Below are 19,131 nucleotides of genomic sequence, written 5' to 3'. Positions count from 1 at the left end.
TTGATATTGGATTATTATTATCATTATTATTTTGCTTTTTATTAATGAAGTAATTGATTAGAATGGTTGATGATGGAAGGTCCTCAGAATTTTAAAATGAAAACTGAAAAATGATCTGATTTCTCCCGTAACTGAGAGCTATTGAGTGTAGTCATATAAAATAAATAAATTAAAGTACATATTGGAAGTAAGCAATTTAAATTAATGACATTCAAGTTTTTCTCCCCAACTGAAGCATTTACATAAATCATTGCTGAATAATGGAAGAAGGCCGTCAGAAAATCAGATATCCAAAATGTTATTCATCAACTGAATAGGTTAAACCCAAAGCAACTTGAACAACGACTCCAGTTCAGTGATCAAATCATTTAAAATGTAAAGAACTTTTACTTAACTTTTGTTTTCTTTATCAAACCAGGCATGGCTGCTCAGCTGCAACTTGCAAGAACTGAGAAAATTCTGAAAGGAACTAAGTGAATGTAGAACTGTTGCCTGGCAGGACTCCATAGTTTCAATATGATTAAATTGTGTTATCAAGGATACAGGATAAAAAGGTCTTAGGTCTCCCTGCTGTGTTATTTATGTATAAAGAAAAATGTTGCTTTTTTAGGGCAAAAATTGATTGAGAGAGATCGATCTAAAACCCAAGTATAGTATATAAAAGACAGAAGTCATTTAGTTTTGACTGACTCTAGAATCAAATCGAGTCTCCCAGAGATATATTTTGGTAAATGAGAATTCCATTGAACTAATTGGTGTGGCATTTGGGTGTCAGAGTTGGAAGGCACCTTAAAAACCTTCACTGTTGGAGCACCCACAACTTCTGTCAAATCAAGTTTCAGCTCCAGTTGGCAATTTTGAAGGCTGCTTCTCAGAGTGCACACAGTTTGACTAGGTGAGGCAACCCAGGAGCAAATACCACGCACAGGTTGTCTTTACATATGGTGGTTTTATCCTGGGGTGGGATTCTGCTGGTTTGGATGAGTTCAGATGAACCCCTAGCTCCGATGATCAGCTGGCTCCGAACTGGTTCGCTCTGACGATCATGTGGGCCCACCTGCCCACCCCTGCACTGTACTCACCTATATCTGCTCAGCTGATTTGTGCGGCAGAGTGGATTGCTGCGCCTCAGCTGTGTTACTTCCCTGAAGTAACATCGAAGGTAAGTAATTTTGAAAGCTATGTGCGCACGCACAACACGCGTCAGGCATGCGAAGCACGCAATTAGCGAACCGGTTGTTACACCGGCAGCATCCCACCACTGGTTTTATCCCTACAAAAGCATATATACATACAATACTTTGATACAGGCCTTGAACAAACAGTAATCAGCAATCAGAACCACCACAGAAGCACAAATGGAGAGAGAGATATGCCCCCACAGGGCCTCTCCTATATTACAGCCTCTTAAAGCGTTAGCAGTCAAATAACCCTGCTGACTTATCGCTACCATTGAATCATCATTACAGTATTACAACGTTACAACCTTACAGCAGCTGGTCAGTTGTTAAATTATCATTACCCTGACACTGCTGAAAGAAGATGATCTGAAAAACATTGTCACAGTTCTTCAAAAGCTTTCCAATATATGGAAAATACACTACAGGACTAGACAGGTAAAACAGAGAAAGAAAAACTGAGTGACTCATATATATTCACCTTTGAATCACACAAAGCATTTTACTTGGTATTTCCAAACACAGTTGTGGAGAGGAGAAGGGAGATGAAACTTTTAACATAGTTTTATACAGGTTGTTCTTCTAGCTTTGTTGATTTTGCTCATCCGAGAAGGCATATTTGAAGAGCTTTGGTGAAATGAAAGAGGATTTCTTTCTGTTTGTATATTGAGAACTTTCTGATTAATTATCCTACCCTATAATCTTTGCTCTTCCAATCAATTCTCATTTCAGTGAGTCTGTTTCTAAAATATCCAAGCTATCATTTATTTCACAAGGATGGCACACATAGCATTGACAAAGGCAATAAAATAAGAAAGTGGAATCTTTCCGAAAATCATCATTCAGGATTTATAGGCCAGTTTTATTATCTCCTCAGGTTCCCTGTATGTACCTTCCAGTTGTATCTCCCATACTAACGAAGCAAGATAGCATGATCAGTAACACCCAAAGTTGCCAACCCCAAATGGAAACACTTTCACATCTAATTCTCAAAAGGGGGCATTCATTAGGATGACTAACACTGTTTCAATGCCATACCCTAAACCAGGGGTGTCAAACTCGATTTCACTGAGAGCCACATCAGGGTTGTGTTTGACCGGGGTGTGTGGCCAGGGTAACATCACTCCTGTTGGGGGCACCTTTGGTGGCCCAAGCAAAAACAGGTTCCTGAGCTCCATTTCCGGCTGCAGAGGCCTCCTGCAACCCCCTACCAGTGAAAATGGAGCTCAGCCCTCCTGATCTCCATTTCGACTGGCAGAGGGTTACAGGAGGCCATGGCAACCAGAAACAGAGCTCAGGAGTGTGGGAACTATGATTCTTTGTTCTTTGTGTACGTGCTAGGACAACAGAGTCTGGTTGGCTGGAACACGGAGCAAGGAGCAAGAAGCAAGGACAAATTGTTGCCATTTCTTAACCAGAACTGTAGCAAACTTAAACTCTGCATTCTTGTATGCTTTATGAGAATGATCAGTGCATGTTGTGTGATGTAATGCGTTTGTGATAGGACATTAACAAAATTGCTACGTTAACAAAGATTGCTTCTAATAAAAGAGGGTTTCGGAGTTCTCTCTGCGCTCTCATCCCAAGACAACTTTGCGTAGTGTCTTCTTTTCATGAGAGACCACCACAACTGGTGACCCCGACGTGATCCACTCAAAAGAGATACGTCTTTGGCACACCCATTCTCATCATCTGGAATAGACTTGGTGCACCTCATCCGCTTGAATTGCTGGCGACAACGGATCCCTCGTGAGTATGGGTGGTAGATTCTCTAAGGAGCAGGCAGCTCACATTCAGGAAATCAGAGAATTGACCAAACGAAATTTTTTTACCTTTAAAAAGGGGGGCTCCCTTCATGCCCCCCTCCCAAAAACCTCTATTGAGGAACTCCTAGAATACATTTGGCAACACTGCCCTTCTTATCCGGCTAAAGGCAGTATCAAAACTACAGTATGGAAGGAGATTGGAAAATACCTTCATGCAAGTCCTAGGGCCCCTTCGTCTATATTAATTGCTTGGAGGGTGGTTTTTGAGTCTCTCTCCTCTCTAGAGCAACCCCTACTTGGCCCTCTTGCTGGACCCCCTCCCTATGTGAATCCTGCTGTACAACTCTTGCCCCCTGCTGTGGTGCCTGTGTCTCTTAAACCGACTGCACCCCCGGAGGCAAATGAGGTTGGTAAACCTCCCCCCCTTCTCCTGACCCCCCCTCACCCAATCCCTCTTCTTCTTCTCTTGCTCTCCCTTCTGTGCCTTCCTCTCCTGCCTTACCCCCTCCTATGGGCACAGTTCATGCCGCCATCGCTGCAGGAGTTAGAACTGGTGAGTTAGATCACTCCGACTGCCCATCGGCGTTCCCGTTAGTTTATGCACAGAATGCGCAGGGACAAAACGTCCCGCACTGGGAACCCATCCCTGTTAAATCAATCAAGGATATCAAACAAGCTGTACAAATGTATGGTATTCAGGCTCCATTTACGATGGGATTATTTAGAATGATGGCTAACGCCCATATAATGATCCCAGCTGATTGGCATAGCCTTTTTCATATGACTCTAACAGGGACTCAATTTGTTGTATGGCAATCGGAGTTTCTCCATCATTGTCGCCTATTGGCAGCTCAAAATCCGAATCTTACCGCAAATGAACTGGCAGGAGAGGGTGCCTTTGCTGCTCCCGCAGCTCAATATAATAGCCCTATTAATGCTCTTAACCTTTCTGCACAAGCCGCTCTGCTTGCTCTCTCTCGCTTGGATGACCCTCATACCTCCACACAATCTTTTGCAAAAATTCTACAAAATTCCAATGAACCCTATGCCAATTTTATTGAACACCTCCAAATGGCCCTACAAAGGCAAATTACAAATGAGGCGGCTTGGCAGGAAATTCTTCTTAAATTGGCATATGAGAACGCTAATGCAGACTGTAAAACCTTGCTTACTCCTTTGATTAATTCTCCAGATGCCACTCTAGCCCAATTCCTACAAGCCTGCAGGGTGGTGGGAACACACCAATACACTTCCGAAATGATGGCTGCAGCTATCACCAGAGGTAATAAGCCATCTGGTAATTGTTACAATTGTGGGAAGCCTGGCCATTTTAAATCATAATGTCGAGCCCCCGGCAGGGGGGGGCAGCAAAGCCCTCCACCAGTAGAGATGTTCGACCAAAAACAGTCTGCCCGAAATGTAAGAAAGGCTATCATTGGGCTAATCAATGTCGATCAAAAACTGAACCCTCGGGAAACGAGTAGAGGGGCCGGCAGCTAGCCCCTCTCCCAAGGCTGCCCATATACCATCCACTGTGTATGAATTATCAGTGGCAGAAGATGTGCTCATATCCTTTCCCCATCTACCACTCTCTGTCAGCGCACAGCTTCCTCCTTCTGCCTCCTTCTCCTCCGATAAAACTGCTCTTATACAATCTCACCCTCATGCCCTCCTCAAAGGAATCTCTGTGGTTCCCGGTCTGCTTTATCCTTCCTCAAAACTCTCAGCCATTAACCTTTCTGTGCTATCCACTCTTCCAACGAAGTTACAAAAGGGTGATGTCGTAGCAAAAATGATCATGGTACCGCAACTTCCCTCTGATGTGCTTGCCCTCACTAGATCTATCACCGAAACTAAGCCCACACTCTTGGCTTTAATCAAAGGTCGCTGCTTCACCGGTCTTCTGGACTCTGGTGCTGACGTCTCGGTGATACGCTCTGACGAGTGGCCTACAGACTGGGAAACAGAGACCTCCCCATCAGTAAGAGGTGTAGGAGGAATTCAAACAGTTCGCATCAGTAAGTTTTGGCTCCCTGTGACTTCTGAAAACCTCACAGGGACTGCACAAATAAAGCCCGTCATCCTCCCCCTTCACACGAATTTGTGGGGGAGGGACTTGCTCTCTCAATTTGGTGCTAAATTGCAGCTAGAATGACTCACCCTCTTCCCCTTCGCTTGACCTTAACCACGGACATTCCTGTTCGGGTTGATCAATGGCCGTTGCCAGCAAATAAATTGCTTGCATTGCAGCAATTAACAGCTGAACAATTACAATATGATCATATCGAGCCGTCGCTTAGCCCATACAACACTCCGGTGTTTGTTATAAAGAAAAAATCTGGAAAATGGTGCATTTTGCATGATTTAAGGGCTGTCAACTCCATCATACAACCCATGGGCTCACTCCAATGTGGCTTACCTAATCCCAACCTTATTCCCACTAACTATGACGTCGTTGTCATTGACCTCAAGGACTGTTTCTTTTCTATCCCCCTTCATGCGGAAGACTGCAAACTCTTTGCCTTTACTATTCACCAACCTAACAATTCTCATCCCACTAAACGATATCAATGGAAAGTATTGCCTCAAGGCATGCTCAACAGCCCTACAATGTGCCAATACTATGTTAATCAAACCCTTCAGCCCTATAGAACACAACACCCACAATTTCTAGTCTACCACTATATGGATGACATTCTCATAGGTGCCCCCGGTCCGGAAGGCACAGTTGCCGCTACCCTGGACAACCTTATCACCTTGCTATACCAAGGTGGTTTACACATAGCCCCGGAAAAGGTTCAAACACGACATCCTTTTCAATATCTAGGACATAAGCTAATGCAGGCTTATTCTGCATCAGTTTTACCAGCATTAGCCCTGCCCCGCACCACATCCCTCGTACAATTACAACAATATTTAGGGGCTATTAATTGGACCCGTCCCTATTTTGGCATCACTACACACATGCTCAGCCCCCTGTTTGATGCATTAAAGGGAGGAACCACTCCAGGGGATAAAATTACCCTTACAGATCATCAATTGAAAATCACCCATTCAGCACATTATGCAGAAAAAGTGGGTCGACTGATGTCACAACAATGCTCCTATTTCCTTAATCTTGCTCAATACACCTCAGCTACCTACTGCAATTCTTGCTCAAAGTCTCTCTAAACTTCTCATCCTAGAATGGATACATCTGCCTCATACCCCTTGTAAATCCATTAACCCCAAACCTTTGCTCTTCTCTATACTTATTCACAAAGGGCGTCAATGTTGTAAAGCCCTAATGGCTATTGGACCCTCTGTACTATATGTCCCCATGTCATTGTCCGATTGGGAGGTAACGCTATTGAATTCAGAGTCATTACAAATTGTAATGGGAGAATGGCCGGTGACTATTTCCTGCCATCTCCCTGCAGATGACCGGCTTAATTTACTTAAGCTGGTTCCTTTTAATTGGCAATTAATAGAATCCACAGCCCCCATTCCCTCTGCGATCACTATATATGCAGATGGAGGGAAGCAATATGGTGCCTGTGCCTGGTTTTCAGAAGGGCAATGGCGCACCAAAGTTACTCAGCCGCATCCGCTGCTACTATTCTATCCACTTTCTCTCTTTCTCCCCTAACCCCTTGGGACAGTCATAACTATTTTCAGCAAAATAAAAGGAATTCCTTATGAAGGAATTCCAAATCACCGCCCAAGAGGCTGCTGCAATTATTCAACAATGCCCTACTTGCAGCAAGCAAGCCCCTGCCCTGCCAATGGGAGTAAATCTCAGAGGCTTAAAAGCCTGCCAGATTTGGCAAATGGATGTAACCCAGTATGCGCCTTTTGCACCATGGAAATATATCCATGTTTCAGTGGACACATACTCAGGGTTCATCATGGCCTCCCCGCAAAGAGGAGAGACCACAAAACATGTCATTAACCACTGCATCCGGTCATTTGCATGCCTGGGAAAGCCCTTGGAATTAAAAACTGATAATGGCCCCGCCTATACTAGTACCAACTTTGCTACCTTTTGTAAACAATGGGGCATTTTGCACAAATTTGGCATTCCATACAATTCTCAAGGGCAGGCCATAGTAGAAAGAGCCAATCTGACCCTAAAGAATGCTCTTGACAAAGTTCAAAACTCGATGGGGAAACTCACCCCAGGGCGACCCACGCTGCAAAACAAGCTTAACTTGTGCTTATTTACACTGATTTTCCTGAATGAGTCTGGCACACCTGCTTCTTCTGCTGCCTCTCGAATCTTTTGCTCTCCATCCAAGGATGCTCCTAGACCTCCAGTCTACTTTCGACAGTTGCCAGATCCCACATGGCACGGGCCAGCTGAACTTATAACCTGGGGACGAGGGTACGCGGCTGTTTCCTACAACAACGCCACCACCTGGGTCCCCGGACGACAAGTGAGGCCTTTTCTACCCAAACGAGCCTTGCCTACATCAGCATCATGAAGCTGCCCACTGCATTCATCATTTGCCTCCTGGGTTTCCACATCGTTCCTGCCGATACGACAGCCACCCCATCCTCCTGCGACGCCTGCATCAAAACTACTCGCAGCGGAACGAAAACCCAATCCACCCTGATCTATCATACCTTGAAGCCTGAGTGCAACTCCACGATGGTCTCCCCTTGTCTGCATAACAACACTCAATATGCGCGATGTTACACTGCTGAAGGCATTCAGTGCTATGAGCTCAAGGCAGTGGGACCCATTACAGCATCCCTATATGTCTACACATACAAAGGTGGCTCCAGTTCGGATCTTGCAGGAATGTTCTCTACCAGTCAAACAAAAAATGGGTACATAACCCATAATGTCACTTGGGGGGGGTACCAACACCTCAGTATGCTTTGATGCTTGCCTTGCCATCAGCAAAGGTCAAGGTCCTAACGATGCTGCAGGAGTTACCTGTGGCTCACACAGCTGGCAGAGATCTTATCTACAGGAAAAGAAATATCTCTTTCAAAAGGTGTCCGGGACTAACGTGGAGGCCACCACTGTTTACAACTACTGGTACACCCCACCTATTGACTCTGCTCAAATAAGAGGCCCTCAAAATATTAATATCACTGTTAAATCAAGCTCTACTTCATGTACCACTGACAAATGTAATCCCATTTGCTTGTACACTCACTTATCTGAATCTAAGGGGGTACGATATCATTTTTTAGGTCTTGGTATCGACGGTACCGGACGTGACCCATATGGTTATATTGTATTGAAAATTGAGGTAGATGATAGCGGAAAAGTTATCCAACAAATTACTGATAGAATGATCAAGGTTGCGCATGTACCTGTACAAACATGGATAGGTCTTGATTTTAGAGACATGTTTAGATCCTGGTTCCCAAAATTGCCTGGTTTGCAAGCTATTGTAGCGCTCATTGGTATGATTGCTGCGGGATGTGTTGTATTGCCTTGTGTATTACCCATCTTTGTACGCACTATTTCTAACAGTTTATCCCTCTTGGCTGAGAAAAAAGCCACTGCGCAGGTAATGGCTCTCTGGAATCAACAAATAACTAACACATATGAACCACTGCCATCTGAAGATGAGATAGGAGAGCCAACCTGTGACGACCCAGACGAGGACAAGATGTTTGTGATGGTTGAAGAAGTCACGAACGCCGTGGATAACATCAGCATGCACAGCACTCTTGCCTACGCGCCTGACAAAGACTGTTGTTCGGACTAAAACACTCCCTGTCTCTTAAAAAGGAAAAACAGGGGAGATGTGGGAACTATGATTCTTTGTTCTTTGTGTACGTGCTAGGACAACGGAGCCTTCTGGTGGTTGGCTGGAACACGGAGCAAGGAGCAAAGACAAATTGTTGCCATTTCTTAACCAGAACTGTAGCAAACTTAAACTCTGCAGCCTTGTATGCTTTATGCGAATGATCAGTGCATGTTGTGTGATGTAATGCATTTGTGATAGGACGTTAACAAAATTGCTACGTTAACAAAGATTGCTTCTAATAAAAGAGGGTTTCGGAGTTCTCTCTGCGCTCTCATCCCAAGACAACTTTGCGTAGTGTCTTCTTTTCATGAGAGACCACCACACAGGAGCCTGTTTTAGCTGGTAGAAGCACTGTGGGCCGGTCCTTCATTGTTTCCAGGGCAGCCCCATGGGACAGATCTAAGTACCCCATGGACTGGATCCGTGAGTTTGACACCCCTGCCCTAGACCAAACCTGGATTGAAGTTGTAGACCAGCTTTTTATTCAAAGGCCCCAATCTTTTCCCCAGAAGAGATATTTGTGAATCCAGAGAAGGTTTGTTTTGGTCTTTTTAAGGCATATAATCATATCTCCCCTCCTTTGAGCTGGTCACAATCATTCCCTTTCTCAGTGAGGCGTCTCTAAGCTTTGAGCCTATCTTGTCACTTCTGTTCCGTTTGTTGAACAAAGACAGACCAAGGCAAAATCAGCATAAATCGAATGTTAAGTTGATCTTTCAAAATACATTTCCCTGTTTCTGTCAATCTAACAATCAAACAAAAATGTGACTTCCTTTTTGTTTTAAAATTTCTTCTGCATTTACCAGTGCATCTTCTGGAAGCTTGACAGACATTATCTCCATAGAGTTTTGCCTGAAAATGTCCTCCCATTTTGTTATTTTTTTTAAAATGTTATGGCTATTAGTTGTTTTCTACATGTTACTCAACAGAAAAGCTTTTGATATTGACTGGACGTGAATCAAGATTTTTATTTTAATTAATTAATTAATTAATTTGATTTGTCAATCACAAGATAATAGGCATAAGTATATACATAGTTATGAATACATGAAATGGGTACATATAAGAAAAATAAAAGAAGCAATAGGACAGGGACGGTAGGCACGTTGGTACACTTATGCTTGAAATGGTTAGCCTATTGAAGTAGGGCCAGATCAGGATACAGACACCATGAATTCAGATGCACATTTAAGCAGATAGAGCAGGAATTGTAGAGATTCACCCTAAAATCATTGATATGCCTCCATAAAAAAGGATGAAGGAGGAGGGTGGATTTAAAGACAGCATAACAACTCAGAATCATAATCAGAGTAGAGCTGGAAGGGTTCTTGAAGCTCTTCTGCTCAAACAGAAGACCCTAGGCCATTTCAGACAGGGAGATGTCCAGTCTGGTCTCAGAAACGTCCAGTGATGAAGTATCTAAAATTTTTATGGCAAGCTGTTTCACTGGTTAATTGTTCTCACTATTAGGAAGTTTCTTCTTAATTCGTGGTTCTTTCTCACCTTGATTAGTTTCCATCATTATTTCTTGCCTTGCCTTGCTGGTGCTTTGGAAAATAAGTTGACCCCCCTCTTCTTTGTGGCAGCCCCTCAAAGACTGGAATATTATTATGATGTCAACCTACTCCTTCTTTTCTCTAGTCTAGCCATACCCAATTCTTGCAACTGTTCTTCATGTTTTTGTCTCCAAGGCTTTAAAATCATCCTAGTTGCGCTTTTCCCAAAGTCTCAACATCTGTTTTGTAATGTGGTGACCAAAACTGGATGCGGTATTCCAGGTGTGGCCTTACTAAGAATTTATAAAGCAGTACTAATACTTCACATGATTTTGATTCTATGCCTCCCTTTATACAGCCAAGGATTGTATTAGCTATTTTGGCGGCGGCTGCACACCGCTGGCTCATGTTCAATTGACCTCATGAATCTGTATTCAAAGGAGGAAGCCTGGCTGTTTCTTTTCCTGCCCAGGAAAAGAAAAAAGAAAGATAAAAAAGAGGCTACTACAGTAAAGAAAAATCATTTGGTCAAGTTTACATGAAATCAGCTCTGTATGGTTAAGGTAAATGAACAGTGATGGGGTTAATCTGAATCATTTGGGGTTTTTTATAGAGGAAAAAAAAAAGAGGGGATCTAACAGGGTAAGCTAAGTATCATTTTTTTCTTTCTAACGTAGCCCTCCATGGGGACCCGAATGTGTGAGGGATTTCACCATTTATACTACTCTAGTAATTGGAAAGGATATCTTTATTATACTTTCTTCCCACTAGGTTTGCTTAATAAGTTGGGAAGCAATCAGTCAGGGTCACATAATGAGCAGGAGCAGTTATAATTTAGGAATCATATTAATCATACAGTAACTGTTAATGCTAAAAGCAGAGAGAGCAAGGAACTCATACTGTGTCTTATCAAGCAGCCTCCCAGCACTGAATAAGAGATTTGCTGAACCGTTGCAAGGTTGATTTGAGCGCAACATTTTGTGTTGTGTTGCTTTTTGAGATAAGTTGATGCAATTAGAAGAAGGAAAGGAAAATTATTTAATCTCTTGGAAGTTCAGAGGGGAGCCTCCATTCTTACACAGCCAAAATAGCATCATCTCTTTCCCATGATAAAAGTATTACATCAACGGGTTTGAAAGAAGTTCAAAGTTTGGACAAAAAAATAGATTTGTGGAACAAGCTAGGCACTGTCTAGAGCAGGGGTGTCAAACTTGATTTCTTTGAGGGCCACATCAGGGTTTGTGTTTGACCTCAGGGAACTGAGTGGGCATGGTGGGGGTGGAGGTGGCCAGGGTGGACATGGCCAGGTCAACGTCCCGTGGTCCACATGACCCTCCCAGCCTCTGTTTTCAGCTGTGATAGCTTCCTGCAGCCCTCTGCCAGTGAAAACGGAGCCCAGGAGGCCTGCTGAGTTCCATTTTTGCTTGCAGAGGGCTGCAGGAGGCTGTTGCAGCCAAAACGGAGCTTGGGAGAGCCACACACAGCTTTCCCAAGCTTCGTTTTCACTGGCAGAGGCACCATGGGCTGGTCCTTCGCTGTCTCCAGGCCAGTCCCGTGGGTTGGACCTAAACACCCCTCAGGCCAGATCTACCCCATGAGCCTTGAGTATGCCCCCCCCCCACCCACTGATCTAGAGAATAGGGGAATAAAAAATTGGAAGGAACTAGAATGAAATGCCATAAACTAGCTGGATAGAAGCATTGCATATTCTTTAATTTCCTAAGTATCTCCCCATTATAACATGTTCAGAGCATCATGTAACCCTCATTTGAATTAATATAAAATCTGTTCTCATTGCCGTTGTTGTGATTTAATAAAGATTGGGTGTTTTCTGGAAGAATCTAGAGCACTCATACAGGTAGCCTTGGTTTGTGATGGCAGTTAGGACTAGGATTGCTATCCTAAGCAATGCAATTTACAAAATGTTTTCATGGTTCTTATGCATTTAAGTTGAAATTGAACACCTTCCCTTTGCAGGGCATATATTATTTATGGTACTTTAAAGGTAAAGGTTCCCCTCACACATTTGTGCTAGTCGTTTCCGGCTCTAGGGGGCAGTGCTCATCTTCGTTTCAAAGCCAAAGAGTCAGCGCTGTCCGAAGATGTCTCTGTGGTCATGTGGCCGGCATGACTAAACGCCAAAGGCACATGGAACGCTGTTACCTTCTCACCAAAATGGTCCCTATTTTTGTACTTTTATTTTTACATGCTTTCGAACTGTTAGATTGGCAGAAGCTGGAACAAGTAACGGGAGTTCACTTTGTTACGTGGCACTAGAGATTCGAACCACTGAACTTTCTGATCGACAAACTCAGCATCTTAGCCACTGAGCTACCATGTCCCTTATGGTACTTTGGGGCAAGGTAATCAGTAATACTTTTCCCAAATCACTTTGGTGCCAGTCCTGGGTTGGGTAACATGCAATCCAGAGACTTGGTGGAGACATGTTCCATGTCAATCCAATCAATGCTGCGTGTTACACTCACGCTGGGTCAAGTTCAAATACTCAGTTAATAGCAGCTGGCAGCTGGCAAGATTGGGCCTCACATCTTTAAGGATCAAACAGAGGAAAGAGAAAATGAATCTGTCTTTCATGTCCACTTCTTCCTCTCTGTTCTAACATTTCCTTGGTTTGACATCAGTGTCTAATGAAAATTGCCAGAAAAGATCTAAGAGAAAGTTTGACTCACTTAGCTGTTAACAAAACAAAAAAAGACATTAAGTCAATACACATTTTCTGGTTTTGAACATTTTCTTCATGTCACCTTTAAAAATGATGGCAACGTATGGCATATCCATACATTATTAATAACATATTGTACAAGGAGGACATTAATATTTAAGCACAACATAAGACACCAAGCATGCCGTACAATTAACATTTCTGCTTCATTCTTCTGAAAAGTAAAATTGTTCAGAATAAAGATAAAAAAAATATTCCATTATAAAGTATTTCTTCCCTGACAGCTGTTTATTACTAAAGGATAACAATATATATTTTTTTTCTGCAGTGTCCCATGAAGTTGCCTTTATTTCATTTGCCAGCCCAAGAGAGACATGTTTAATTCATCCTCAGCTGTTCTAATGTTAAAGAAGTGCTTTGCCCTTAAACAGGCAGGATCGGAGGTGTAAGATGAGCAAAATCTCTTCCACCCCAGTTCCACTTACATCAGAGGTGAAAGATCCAGATGTCCAGTGGTGAGAAAAGTTAGGTACTTTTTGAGCGTTTCGGGTTGTTGTGGGCATGCTCTCTCCCAGCCAATCCTGTCTACTGCTGTCATCCTAAAGACAGAGGTGAGATTCTATGGTTCGGACTAGTTTGAAAGAACCTCTTGTTCCAACGATCAGCTGGCTCTGAACCAGCTCATTCCGACGAGCAAGTGGGCCTGCCTGCCTCTCCTCTTCCCTGTCTTTTGTTAGAGCACAGCAGAGATGGGATTCTACCAGTTCGCACCTATTCACTAGAACTGGTTGTTAACATTCTAAGCAGTTTGGAGAACCGGTTGTTAGAAGAAATTACTGGCCTAATCCTGTAAGGAAGGCAGGAAGGAAACATGCTGGTGTTGCTTACAGAAACTGCCTCTCTGTTAACCCTTATTACATTCTTGGCAGGACTAAACTTGGAGTTTTTTCCCCCTCCTTTGCTGGTACTTTGGTTGTGTGGAGTGACCATTCAATGTTACAATGGCACTGAAAAAAGTGACATATGACCATTTTTCACACTTACGACTGTTGCAGCATCCCCACAGTCATGAGAGGCCAGGTGAGGAGATGTGTGCCTTGATGTGAGAGATATTGAGTTGGCCACACCCAGACAATAACATGACCACCAAGCCATGTCCACCCAGTCACATGACCACCAAGCAATGCCCACCAAACTAAGCCATGCCCACAAAACCGTTTTTTTAAAAAAATTGAATCCCGCCCCTGGAGCACAGCTGATTCACGCGGCAGAGCAGTTTGCTGCACCTCAGCTCTTTTCTTCAGCTGCAGCTGAAGCTAAGTATTTGGTTTTTTAAGCGTGGAGCACATGCACCAGAGGTGATATTCAGAAGGTTCTGATCAGTTCTGGAGAACCGGTAGTGGAAATTTTGAGCAGTTCAGAGAACTGGCAAACACCACCTCTGATTGGAAATTTTACAGTATCCTTCCCCTGCCACGCCCACCAAGCCACGCCCACAGAACCGGTAGTAAAAAAATTTGAATCCCACCACTGACGTGCATGTGCACTCACCGAACCGGCTGTTATACCAGTTGAATTGCATCCCTGCCTAACGATCTAGTTGTAGCAATGCTGTACTATGGGTCTTCAGAAGAACACAAGAGCAGAGAAACTACCCTTGTCGAAATGGGACAAGTCTCTGCAGCCAATTTGCCGAAGCCAACTTGCCACAGTCAACTCACTGCAGGACAACTCATTACAGGACAATTCAATAAATCAATTTAATTATTTAAAATAGTTTTTAAAATATTTTAATTTTTGTCACTCACATTTCATTTGGCATCCTTTCTTTAATGATTCTATTCCACTATTTCTTCGACTTTGTAACTCTTGTCCTACGGTGACTTGTCCCTGGCAAGTTGGCCATGGTGAATTGTTCTATGGTGAGTTGGCCACAGTAAGTTGACTGTGATGAGTTGGCTGACGTGAGTCGGCCATGGCAGTTGGCAGTGGCAAGTTGGCTGTGGAAAGTTGTAGTAGACCCACACTTGTTAATATGGGTTAGGTTATTGCGTAGCAATATCTTCCTTAAAAGAGGATCAATGCCAGATATTTTTGCAATCCCAAAACAACGAAGACCAGCCCCGCCTCCAAACAAGCACCAATACTAGCAATGAAAGATGGGTTGCAGATCCTTTTGATCCCAATCCTGATACTGAAGATTTCTGGAGTCAATCATCCTCCAGCCCTCAGGAATGCAGCAGGTGAAGAACCAGAAATCAGGTAGGGTGGCTTCCAGTGTGGAAATAAAGGCTCAGAATGAACTAAGATTTGCAATAAATGCTCTCAGTTTTTCAATATGTAAGGAATAAGAATAGTCAATGAAATGATAGATCCACTAATGCAGGGGTCTGCAACCTTAAACACTCAGAGAGCCATTTGGACTCGTTTCCCACAGAAAAGAAAACACTGGGAGCCAATAATTTAACAATTGGTGTGACTGGGTGGGCGTGGCCAACTTGACATCCATTCCCTCTCACCCAGCCACCTCCTGCTCTGGAATATGGAGTGAGTCTCCATTCCCTGCCATCACGCTTACTTTCTCAGACCAGGTAAGGAGTGACGGGGGGGAGGGGCCAGCCAGTGGTGGGATCAGCCAACAGGAAGCCACAGCCAGAGGGCCAAAAGAGCCGCATGCAGCTCCAGAGCCACAGATTGCAGATCCCTGCACTAATGGGAGAAGATGGCAAGAGAATGATGGGCAACAGAGAAAAAGAAGAACTAGGTAATTCCTTCTTTCCATCATTTTTACACAAAAGGAAAAAAATAGTCCAACCTATCATCTATGGAGATTCTCAGTTATCCAGGTCATAGTTGTCATATGACGACAATCCAACCTATCAAATGCAGGAGACAAAACCATTGAATTGTGCCTTAACTTTCTGTCATCCCCCAAAACTTTCTAACAGGAATGAAAATTCTATATCTATTCCAGTTGCATTTATTTTTATTTGGGTTGGGTAATTCTTCAAGTACCACTGAAATAATAACATTACATCACTGGTACTCTGTCCATGCATCATGAGAAATATGAGTATTCCGGGGGGAAATTAGGAAGTCGCCAACCTATTAATGCGCTATTGTATAATTTATGGTTGCCCTTCAATCTATTGCCGCTTAGCTTACTCCAGCAAAGTAATGTACAACTTAAGCAAGAATCCAGATTCAGGTTTAATTATCGCTGTAGATACGCTAGAGGAAAGGTAGACTATGCAATATCTTTAACATCAAAAAGAATTTGCTTCAAAAGTGCTGAATTCTGTGCATGAGCTTGTATCTGTGAGAAATTGTCGATTTAAAATAGATGAAGCTATAGCTTTTCAGGCTATGCAGTCAGGAATAATAATGGAAACAATATACTGTATCCTGGGAAATGTTTTTCAGTGAATTAGAAGCATTCCTCATGAGAAATTCAAAGAAGTGATGTTCCGTAATAGGAGTAAATTAGTTTCTCCTTTCAGCTGAAATAATATGAATTCTACATATTATGAAGTAGAGAAGAGAACAGCAGCAAGTTGAGTCCAGATCAGAATTTTCAATCATCTACTGCAGGGATGTCAAACTTGCGGCATCCCATTGTTGTCACATGACATAACATGACTTTTTCCCTCTTTCCTAAATGGGAGTGGGTGTGGCCAGCATGTGATGCATCTGGCTCATGGGCCATGAGTTTGACACCCCTGATCTATTGGATGAACCACGTTGCCTCAGAACCCATAAAGAACTCCTATTGGTTAACATCATTGCCCAGAAGATCATTGGTTGCCCTCTCCCCTCTTTGGAAGAGCTTTATAGCTCCTGCTGCCTTAAGAAAGTTCAAAACATTCTCAAAGATCCATCTCATCCTGGGAACCCCCTTTTTTTTTTAACTATTACCATCTGGCAGATGGTGCAGAATAATAAAAACAAGGACAAAAAGGCTGAAAAACAGCTTCTATCCCAGGGCAGTAGCTCTTTTGAATTCTGCTGTATAGTGCAGTGTTGGTGCAGTGTTGGGGGTTTTCGGTTTAATGTGTGGAGGGTGAAGGATGTATGTTTGTGTTCATTTTCATGGTCATGATGTACACTGAAGATGGTGTTTGATTTCGTTGTACGAGGTGCAATGATAATAAAGTAAACTAAACTAAATTATTGTACAGCTTGCACATGCTAAAACTACTAGGAATTAATTCCCCTTTTTGACTAGAGTGAATTTTTGTGTCCTGTCACAACCGATCTTTATTTCAAACAATGGTGGTTCTTTGTTTTCCCCAAATGGTTTCTTTTGCACCATTATTTTCTTTCTTTCATGTTTTGTTAATAAAATAGCAGTCCTTCTGAATTTTCCAGTCATTACCTGGAATTTATTCTCACTGAGGTACCTTCCCTTGCATATGCATAGAGCATTACTTCAATTAATCAAATTTCTTCTTCAGGAGCTTGAAAGAAAGCAATTTTTTAAAAAAACATAAGCTGACAAACAGTTCAGAGAACTCCTTTTTTTAAAAAAAAAAGTCTATTTCTTTGAGGACAAGATTGGCTTGATATAAAAAACTTTAAGTACTGTAGTTTCTTTATGTTTACATTGATAATTACAATTTCAATCAGTTCTTTTTAGTCTGAGGAATTAATTCACTCAGAGCTACTAGTTCTCTCTCCTTCTGCACCATTCTGATGTTGACGATGGAAAAACTATCCTCGGTTGTATTTCAAAGCTTACTGTATAACATTGACAGGTGTTAGGTCACCTGACTGCACTTTTCCAACCCATTTCTCTCCTTTTTCAGTTTTAATTCCCTTTGGATTGAGAAGAGATGCTCAGATGGCAGGTCTGCTGTTATAGCTCAGAACTTTTATCCCATTCCCAGCAGGGATTATGGCATAACAAAGCATGCTGAAAGTGTCTTTTTCACACCCTTCTGCTTATGTTGACTTTCCGTAAACAAGCAGGTGGCCAGAGAGGTAAGACAGAAACACCACCTTGAGAAGGATGAATGCTGGAAGGAGAGAACAGGAGAAAGTTTAGGGGAAGAAGGGGGTCAGCCTGGGGTCTAGCAAGATCTAATCTTCGCTGAGATCCTGCTGGTGACAACAAAACATACCAAGGCACAACATAGAATAACAGCAGTGGTTGTGGGTTTATGCATGTGTTCCTTTGAGTCAGTGCTGACTCTGGGCAAGATTCCAGAAGTGATTTGTCATTGCCTCCTTCCTGGGGCTGGAGAAAGTGACTGGCCCAAGTCATCCAGTTGGGTTTATACCTAAGGCAGGATTAGAACCCGGTCAGGAGTGGGCTTCAAAAATTTTAGCAAAGGGTTCTCCACCCGGTTGCTGGGTTGTTAGAAATAAGAAAATTCAAAAATAAAATGTAGGTGAAGAGGATAATATAGTAGAGCATTAAGAAGATAGTTGCTCTATAGACATTTGCTATCTTGATGTAATCCTTTTGTAAATATATTCTCTAATGCATTTACTCATTGTTAAACTTGTATCTGCAATCAATTACATCTTCCTGCATCAAGTAATGCCACCCCTATTTCCTCCAGGAATTGGTACATATCTCAAGCTGTCAAGGCAGTTCACACATACATAACAAAAGGCCAAAGTGATCAATTAGGAGGACAATAGGAGAAGATAAACATTACCCTAACTTCCTTGAACAATTGAAGTTAGATTTTGTTTTTTCAAAGCATCTGCTTAAGTTTAATCTTGGCACATTGTGATTTTATATAATCATTATGTTGTTTTAAGATGGCTAGAAAGAAGATGTGTTGAATGTAACATTAATATGTAATAAGTGTGGCGTTAGGAATAGATACTTCTTTGTTCTCAGACAGTTAGAAAGAGGCCCTGCTGAAGGGACAGTCCTTAATGCCAAGTAAGATAAGAAAAAGCCATGTTGGCAAAATATGTGATGGGTGGTCATTGGAAGGTGTTGAAGAGATGATGCTGGCGTTTCGGATTGCCTGATTTTGGTCACTGGGTCGATGTAGGAGGGGCATGGGGGGGGGCGTTGGGATAGAAAAACGATAAAATGAAATGCATGGAAATCTTAAGGTGTGGTTCTTGGCTCAAACTTCATATTGAGGTCAGCTGAGATCCTACCGCTCTTTGCAAACAGCTTAACAATAAAATCTCTGTGTTTTCCCGGATCCAATTTTGTTATTTGGAGTCATTTCCGGCAGGGTGGGTGTGGCCATGGTGGGCATGGCCTCGTCGGCATCGTGCACCACGGCGGGA

General features: G+C 42.8%; 1 pseudogene; it reads left to right on the top strand.

Moving 5' to 3' along the window:
• Positions 1-3,423: 3,423 nt before the first annotated feature.
• Positions 3,424-4,626, top strand: LOC148125546 (endogenous retrovirus group K member 8 Gag polyprotein-like; annotated as a pseudogene).
• Positions 4,627-19,131: the final 14,505 nt, after the last annotated feature.

Source organism: Pseudonaja textilis, chromosome 5 (genome assembly GCF_049901715.1).
Source record: "Pseudonaja textilis isolate UNSWEBS1 chromosome 5, rPseTex1.2, whole genome shotgun sequence".
NCBI lineage: Eukaryota > Metazoa > Chordata > Lepidosauria > Squamata > Elapidae > Pseudonaja > Pseudonaja textilis.
This window is presented reverse-complemented; position numbering and strand designations above follow the sequence as displayed.